Source organism: Tenrec ecaudatus, chromosome 3 (genome assembly GCF_050624435.1).
Source record: "Tenrec ecaudatus isolate mTenEca1 chromosome 3, mTenEca1.hap1, whole genome shotgun sequence".
NCBI lineage: Eukaryota > Metazoa > Chordata > Mammalia > Afrosoricida > Tenrecidae > Tenrec > Tenrec ecaudatus.
The window spans coordinates 93017711-93027410 of record NC_134532.1 but is presented as its reverse complement, the minus strand read 5'-3'; positions in this window follow the sequence as shown (position 1 = coordinate 93027410).

The following is a 9700-nucleotide window of genomic DNA, read 5'->3' as shown; positions in this document are numbered from 1 at the left end:
GTCATGTATACCCATCATTCACTTCTCAGTAATTCCTCTCTTATACATTTCAAGTGATCAGACATGACCAAGAGCGCTACACCCTTCTCACTGTCAAATTTAAATCCCTTGTCTCATCACTCACCCCCCCCTCAGTCCTGTTACATTCTCCTTGGGATTGTTTATCCTGCATACCTTATATAGATAGACACCAAGAGGAAAAAAATGAAGAAAACAAATAGTTCCAAGTCTAATTGCTGTCCCGACCTAGAGTAGATGAGTATGTAAATTATGAGCAGACCCTGATACAATCCATTGATTTACTCCCCTTTTCTTTTAGGGATCCATATCCCAGGACACACTTACCTTACAGCATTTACACCCTTTCAGTCCTCAGCATTTATGATCAAGAGATGACTTTGTTCCTCTTCCTGCAGTCAAGGATGGAGTGGTCTAGTGCCCGACCCTCACCCTGTTACACCTTTAGACTTTCAGTCTGGCCTCCTTGTGGCTATCCCTAAGCAGTTCAGATGAGGTGTCAAGCACTGCCCCCATCAGAAGTCTACAATCTACAATCAAGATTCCTCAGGGACTTCGTGTCTTTGCTCTCATTTCTGATCTGTTGTACTCTCCTGTTGGTTTGCCCCAGTGGGGGCAGGTCAGACTGGCCTCACTGCCTAAACTGTATCTTCGGTGCTGCCCTCTGTAGTGCAGTCATCTAGGGTAGGGATATCATGTCTCTAGCTGGGACAAGTTCTGCTGTCCTCTTTGTGCAGGATCTTCTCCAAGCAGGAATGTCACCCTCAAAGCTTGGCGCATTGGAATGAGATCTGCTCTCTCCCTTCCCTGTGGAGATATTCTTTCCTATCTTTTCAATGACCTTTTCCTTTATTCATTACTGATGTTCTTGATGTCCTCCAAGCACAAGATGAAGTCAAAGAGCTGAATAGAAAATTTCAAAGGGCAGCTGAAGAAGACAAATCAAATATTATCATGAACTGTGCAAAGACCTAGATTTAGATAACCAAAAAGGAAAAACAAATTCAGCATATCTTAAACTAAAAGAATAGAAGAAAAAAAAAACCCAAGTCCTAAGTGATACTATTGAAAGATTCTAAGGACAAAATATTTAATGATGCAGAAAACCTCAAAAAAACAAAAAAAAAAACCCCGGAAGGGTCACACAGAGTCATTGTACCAAAAAAGAACTAAGTGGCTATTCCACCATTTCAGGAGGTAGCATGTGAGCTAGAAGCAATGGTGTTGAAAGAAGTTCAAACTGTGCTGAAGGCATTTGCAAATACAAGGCTCCAGGAACTGATGAAATACCAGTGAAAATTTTCATTAAGCTGATAAATAATTAGAAACTCTTACTTATATATGCCAGTAGGTAAAAAAAAATCATTTTGTGAAAATTTTCAGTCAATGGTGAATCCAGGCATCAAGAAATCAAAGGAGGAATTGTATTAGACAAAGTTGCTGCACATGACCTCTGGAGATCCGAATGAACATTAAAGTGTGAGAAGTCATGGTGTAGATGGCAATAGTGTAGCAATGGTGTTTCAAGGGTGTTGCAGCAATGGGAGAAGTGGTAGTGGTAATTACAACAAAGAAAGAAGAACTCATTAGCAAAGTGTATTTCAACCAAAATTTTGAAAATATGTAATTTCTTAGCAATAATTAATTTGATCTAATGTAAGAATTGGTTCTTAACTCTTCTGAATTTTGATATACCAAACCATATAACTTGTAAAATATTTCATGAATCATTTGCTTCCTCCCATTTTTTTCATTAAGGCTAGACAAATATCAATTATCTTTCACGAATTTCTAAACTATATTATGTAGTTGTCAGGTGAATTTTAAATTGTGGATAGCATTCATAAGCACAAATGAAACTGGTCTCCAGACGTAGTAAGTCTGTTCGCCCTCATTTGGAAGAGAGTTATGCAATCAGATCATTTGGGAAAAGGAATTAACTAGGAGAAATGGGGGCTATCATCTCCTCTATGTTTTTATAGGTTCACTGTGAGCCCTGATGTGTGCACAGTTTCCCCAAAGAATGAAACATTATCACTGTCCGGTGTGAACACATTTTTGTAGCCATGGAGGCAGTTACATACGGGTGGGAAACCGAATAAATGTTCGCCTCAAATCCTTCCCTGTCCTCAATGCACAAGGCTGCAATATAGTGCAATTTCCACTCTTTGATCAGGTATGTGTAATCCCAAGAAGAAGAAAAAAAATTTTTCTCAACTGTGGATATCCTGACTTTAAATTCTCTCCGGGCTCTTGCCAGATCTAAACTGGGATGACTTTGAGTGTGAGTGACGTGAGTGAGAGCTGACTAATCTCTACCACCCATCATTTGGAAGGTTGCAGAATTCACGTCCTTTCTCTTTTTCAGTACAGTTGGAAAGAAGGAGATAAAGTTACAGAAAAATACCTGATTACACTATAAAGTTTGTTAATTATGTTCACTTCTATTTTCTGTTTGTCAAGTTATTTGATAGCCATTTCTTTTAAGATTTGCCCCAGTTTTCATTAGTGAGTTTTGCAGCTGCTAGGAGTTCCTGGCAGGCAATACCATTTAGGCTTTGTAAGTCTGAAGTGTTTTCCCTAAAGTTTCAGTTCATATTAAAAACAGGCACACATTATTGAATGTTTAAAGCAGAATTGTTTCTGGCCAAATTTTCTGTGTCAAAACAAAATACTGCAGAAGAAATTACATTTTAACTTTCTTTCCTCTTTTCTGTTTCTTTTGAAGAACTCAAAATTCATGAGAAACAAGAAAAAGCAGGGGGAAGATTAAGAAATGGAGGGACAAGACAAGAGCAGAAACCTTAAAATATATTTTAATCTAAATTTAAGTAAGTTAATATTAAGTAACTCATGAACAACCGTGTACTAGAAATTTCCTAGGAAATCTAACATCAAGAATCTTGCTATCCTTAGCTAAGAATGTAAAGTACTACAAAATATTACATTGTATTTACAAATTAGTTCTTAAATTTCATAATCCACTCTTTGTAAGTCCAAATGATTATACTTCTATGATTTTCTTTCAGAGAAAAAATAGAACTGGTCTTGTAAGCACAGCAGGGTAAAGGGATGTTAAAATTCTGTTACTCCTGTGTACAGCATTGCATAGTACCCAACAATAATGGCGATCTGATCACTGTTAAGACTAATTTTAAGGTGATGTGAGAGTAGGCCAGTTATACTAATGTAGAAAACTGCCTTTTAATACAATTAATTACCTTTGAAGAAAAGACTCATTCACTCTTGTTTTATTAAATCACAAAAAGGAAATATTTCCCTTAGAGGAAAGAGTTCTTATTGATATAAATAGAATTTCTGGAAATATTAAATGTGAACTTTGCCTGTGTTATTTTAAAAGGAATTTGTATTGGTAAATTATTTAGTTAAGAATGTATTTCATTAAAAGATTCATTTTAAGGAATGTTTTCAAAAACTCCAAACATTCAGTAAGATTCTCCTTGTTTAGGATCAGAAGATATAGAATATTCATTATGTAGGCAGTTTATCCTTGAAAATCATAATTCATTTTGCCTACTGTCTTCAAAATAACTTCTCTAGGTACTTTAAAATATAACTATTTTATTTTTTCATTTTTAAGCATAAAAATAATTTTATTTGCTAAAAGGATGCTACGAATGTGAAACTATAAAGATCAAAAACAATTTCAGATGGTATAGGTGGTACCTAATTAAACACAAGAAAGTGGAGAAACTTGCATTTGATGTGTGAGAATGATGATAAACAGTTGACTCTAGTATAGTTATCACATTCATATGGAAATTCCAAAGCTAAATTATCACCATGAAGTTAATGGTGACACATAATCCAGGAGTATAGGACAGAGTAGATGCGTTCATGAGCTTTCTAAAACTGTAGCTTTTCTAGAGACAGATAGCCACGACTTTTCCCCATGGAGAAGGAGGTTCAACTGCCAACTTCATGGTTAGTAGCTGTGGTAGGCTAGGTCCTATAGAATAGCAGAAACAGTGATTCTCATGTGTGTATGTGATAGAAAGAGGTTTATATCAATAGTTGGCTCACACAGTTGTAGAGACAGGTTGTCTAGTTCAGTTCAAGTCTGTGGATCAGATGAATGTGAAAGCTTTTCCTGACTCTTGTATCTGGGCTAGCAAACAGGAAGCAGGAATATTCAGCAGGAGACCACCAGCTAGTGGATGCCTTGCTGAATAAATCTGAGATTGGCTGAATGATTCCAAAATCTGAAGTCCATTGATGTCTCCTAGGACTCACAGGTTATATAATGAGGTCAATTAACCAGAAGCAGGAGACATGAGAAAGTCTCTGTTCTCTGTCAGTCTATACTAAGTGTAGGCCACACTGAAATAAAACCTACCTCACTCGTATCAAGACTGTGGTCAGACTAACTGGTTAGTTACTTCCCTGAAGATCTTAGCATGGAGTTGACTACATTATGTCATATCATATCATGGGAGAATACTGGCCAACCCAAGTTTACATAGAATATAACAATCACAGTAGTCAATCACTGTACACACTGCATCCTTTGCATATTGAGATAACAGGAGCTTAAAGATTTGGGAACTGGTGGTAAGTGAAGAGCTGACCAAGAACTCAACAAATAAAACCAAGTAACTTTTTAAACATTACACTTTTGGTAAAAGGTAGAGAGAAAATAACTACTGTTGCAAAAACAGAGAAAGAAAGAGAGAGAGAGAGAGAGAGAGAGAGAGAGAGAGAGAGAGAGAGAGACCATAGGAAAAGCTTATTTATCTCTGTTGTACCTCTGAGGGAAAATTATCATCACCATTTTCATAATCATTTATTATCATGCTCCAAATTATGTCACCATAGTACTTTGCCCAAATATATGACGAGCTCATATTACCACCAACTCCATTTGAAAGCTAAACCAACAAACAACAACCACAAAAAAACAAACGGCAATACAGAGGACTGAAGGTTGCAGGGACCCTCGAAGTTTGAAGGATCATGTCTAACACTATCCTGTGTTACACAACTGTCACCATGGAATTATCAAAAGTTAAGTCCTCAAACGTTAACAATTAGTTCAATTGAATATGAAAAAATATCTAACAAACATAAAAGATCAGGAAACCATGAATAAGTATCAAGATGACATCTCACTGCTACCAAGTTTCTGCCGACTCATAGAGACCTCAGCTGTAGGTTTCTGAAACGGTAACTGCCTATAGGAGTAGAAAGCCTCATGTTCCTCCCTTGGAACTGCTGCTGGTTTTGAACTGCCCACCTTGGGGATCACCGCCCAATCTGTAACCACTACACTATAAGGAAAAGAGAGAGAGGGAAAAAAAAAGAATTAAAAGACTAGGAGTATCATCCTGTTTTGATGACTATTTTGCCTGAATTTTTTATTCAGATAAATAGTTTTCAGGAGCAATTAGAAATGAAGAACTTGATTTTTTTCACATTTCATTTGTTGGGGTTTAATACATATATAATATCCTTTCATATTTCAATCACATACAATAGAATTGTACAATTGCGACCACAGCTTCAATAGAGGATGAGTGTTTATTCTCGGGCCCAGGACTCAAAGTACTAACCCTTGCTTGCCCACAAGCCCATGCTCAAATAGTAATTGTGTTCAACACCTACAGGTCCATCAGCAGGAGATAGTTTTGGTGAATGATATTTAAGTAGTCACCTCTCTGCTTGTCTTCTCTCAACTTGCTGGTTTGATCAACAATTTCCAGGTGCCCCCTCGTGACTTGGGGAGCAGTCTCAAGAACAGAACTTTGGATGGAACCCATATTTAATCGTTTTCTAACTTCAGGCCATGTGGAGGCTAGGCTGGTGTAGAATTGCCTGGCCTACCCTGACTATCTAGAAGCCTCAGCAGCTGTGTGTGGGATATTTCTGTGTTCAGAGTCAAACACAAAATAAATATATAATACTATGTTTCAGAAGCAGCAATCTTCACACACTTGTGAATAAAGGAGAAAACAGCACAAGTAACTACAGCACACATAGATGTGGATTCAGAGCCACTTCTGCAGGAGGAGAGGTCCACTGATCCTCCCAGATGGAGATTCTGGCATCATCTCCAGTTTTAACAGCTGGGGGGAAATTTAGATAGAGGTAGAGAAGAAACACATGATATAATTCAAGAACTCAGGTATTCCTTGAAAGAACCTGCTGACAAAATGAATGAAAAATCAGAAGTAAGACCACGTCAAAGTGAAATACAAAAGTCAAATATCAAAACATTAGAACTGTATAACATTGTGAGAGAATAAAACAGCAAAATACAAATAATGGCATCAAGAATCAGTTATCTTGACGATGAATCTCTCAAGAACAAAATATAAGACTGAGTGATTAAAACAACCCGTCAAAATTGAAGATAATCTAGGAATACTTTGGGACACCATCAAAATGGAAAAGAAAAAAAATTGCCTGATAGATATCCCCCGAAAAAGAAAAATATTAATACTGAGAAAATATCCAATGACATAAAGGAGAACTTCCTCATTATCATGTCGGAACATAAAATCACTATGAAGGAACACCAAGCAGAATTGATCCTGAAAGGACGTTATCTGAACATAAGGAAACAACTACAACTGCACAGCAAAAAAGAATAACCACACCCAGGGACCAAGTACCAAGGAAAAGTTCAGAGTTTTCCACTGAAACCATTTAGCCAAGAAGGCAATGTATTCAAGATATGGAAAGAAAAAAGTTGCCAAACAAGAATCCTGTATACAGCAAAATTATCCCTCAAATATGAGGGACAAATAAAAACATTTACAGACAAAGAAAAACTAAAGGATTTTATAAAAACAGGACCACCTTTCCAAAAAACAATAGCTAAAGGCATTCTATAGACAGGAAATCTATGACAACAACAGAGAGCCACCTAAAAATATTAGAATAAAAATTATTAGTGGTAAATATTCTATTTAAGCAATACCCAAAGTGAAAAGGAAGTAAATAATTTAAAACTAGTAATTGTAGACAGTATTCCTCTATGAAGATAAATATAAACAAACAAGAACATAGGGAACAGAACAGACAATCAATACTTGAACAGAAAATATATTGACCCGTTCACAAAATACAACAAACATCTTTGCAGTTGGAAAGAAAGCCACGAAAACAAGCAACCTACAAAAAAATAAAATAAAACGACCAAAAAAGCAAAATGAACACCATATAAGCAAAACAGATAAGAAAATTTTTTAACAAAGCAAAGAGAGTAACAAGAACACAACAACCCCCAGGATTACAACATGTATCATCATGAAAACGAAAACCAGCAATACTACAAAACAAATATATCACACTGCGAGCAGCCAAAAGAAATCTGGAGTAGCAATATTAATCCCAAGAAAACAGACCTCAGAGTTAAAGATAATAAGAGTAAAAGAAGGTCAGTATATAGTTATGAAAGCTTTAATTAAGTAAGAAGCCCTAACCGTAATTAATCTATATGGACCAAATAAAAGACCATCAACATATATTAATCAAATTATTATAGAAATGAAGAGACAAGTATATCATAATATGATAATACTAGGAGACTTCAATATATCACTTTTAACTAACGAGCAAGCAACTAGAAAGAAAATCAACAAAGATATAAAAATATTAAATGCCACAATCAACTAGATCTCACAGATATATATTCAACACTTCAAAGAATAAAAATTGATTTCATTTTCTTCTCAAGCATCCACTGAAGCTATTCTAGAAGACATCGTATATTAGGTCATAAAGCAAGCATCAATAAGTTAAAAAAAACATTGAGATAAGGCAAACCATATTTTCAGATCATAAATTCATCAGAGAATGATCAATTTCAAAAAAAACCCAAACAAATGGAAATTGAACAGCGCTTACAGGGCACTAGAAGAAATAAGCAACACAATCAAAAGATACCTTTAAGCAAGTGAGAACAAAAATACAAGATCTCAAAACATTGGGACACAGCAAACTCAGTTCTCAGAAGGAAGTTTATAGCAATATCTTCACACATCAATAAGGCATAAAAAATTAAAACAAACATCTTAATCCATTGAAGTAGTCTGGATATTTTAGAGAAACAAATCCACAGAAACTCATGTATAAGAGAGAGTTTTATGTAAAGGGTAAGTGCACATCAAGAAAATATCCCAACCCAGTGCTGCCCAAGCCCACAAGTCCAACATTAACCCATTAACCCATATCTCCAACACCAGTCCACAAAGCCCTCTTCCATCTCACAAAACAGACACAACAATTCTCACTGTAGGAGAAAAGGTGAGTCAGTGAATGTGTAAGCATCTCAGTGCTGGCAGGGGTTTCCACGAGGGTGATGCAGCACCCAGCGCTGCATCGGGGTAGGTCCATGTGGCTTCTCCTCAGGATGTCTTGCAAGAAGTCAGCCTTGCAAGCTGAAACAGGGAACTGGTTAAGGCAGCTGTACACTGATCCAACCATCACAAAGCAAGAGACCTGAGAACTCAAAAGGCAAGGCTCACCGAGCCATTTATCCCTCCACCCTTCAATTTACCCCACATGTTTATCAGCCAGGTTGGCATAATAAACTAACTAACTCAGCCAACAATTACAACAAACGGTAAAAAATGTAGCAAATCAAACTATCAGACACTAGAGGAAAAGAATAATAAAGATTGGGGCAGAAATAAATGAATCAGGAAAAAAACTATAGAAAAAATTCAGTAAAACAAGAAGCAAGTTCTTTGAAACGATTATCCAATTTGATAAAAAGCACTGATAAGCCTAACAAAGGAAAAGTCTGGAAAAACAAAACAAAAAGTCTGTGAATAAGAAATGAAAAGTATGATATTGCAACAAATAAAATGAAATAAAAATATATTCACAATATTATGAAAAATTGTATCACAATGAACTCAAAAGTCTAGAAGAAATGGGCAAAGAAATGGGCAAGAAATGCATTTTTACCTAAATTTCCACTGAATGATATAGAAAATATCAACCAGCCTATAACTCAAGAAGAAATAGATCTAGTCTTAAAAACATCCTCCATTAAAAAGTCTGTATCCAGATGGTTTCAATGGGGAATATTATCAAACATTTAGAGAAGATTTAATACCAATTTTATATGAACTATTCCACAGTGTACAAATGGACAGTATACTTAATGCTAAACTCATTTTATGAAGCAACCATAACTCTATCTAAACCAGTCAAAGGCATCACAAGAATTGAAATTACAGACCAATACCTCTACTGAATATTGATGTCAAGATCTTTAATAAAAATTAGCTAACCAAATTCAACTGAACATAAAAAAAATTAATGCTTCATGATGAAGTGGGATTTATACCAAATATACAAGGATAGTTCAATATTAGAAAAACAATCAATGTAATTCATCACATAAACAAAATAAAAGAGAGAAACCCTAAGATTATATCAGTTAATGGAGAATAGGTATTTTGATAACATTCAACATCCATTCCTAATAAATTCAAAAAAATAGGTTCAGAAGGGATATTTCACAATGAAAGAGAAGCTGTATATGTGAACCCAATAGCTTAGTGGAGAGATAATGAAATCATTTCCTCTTCCAACAGGAACCAGAAGAGATTGCCCTTTATCACCATTTTTCTTTAGTATAGTTATGGAAGTTTTAGCTAGAGCCCTATGACAGCAAAATAAATATATACGTAAATAAATAAAATTAAAG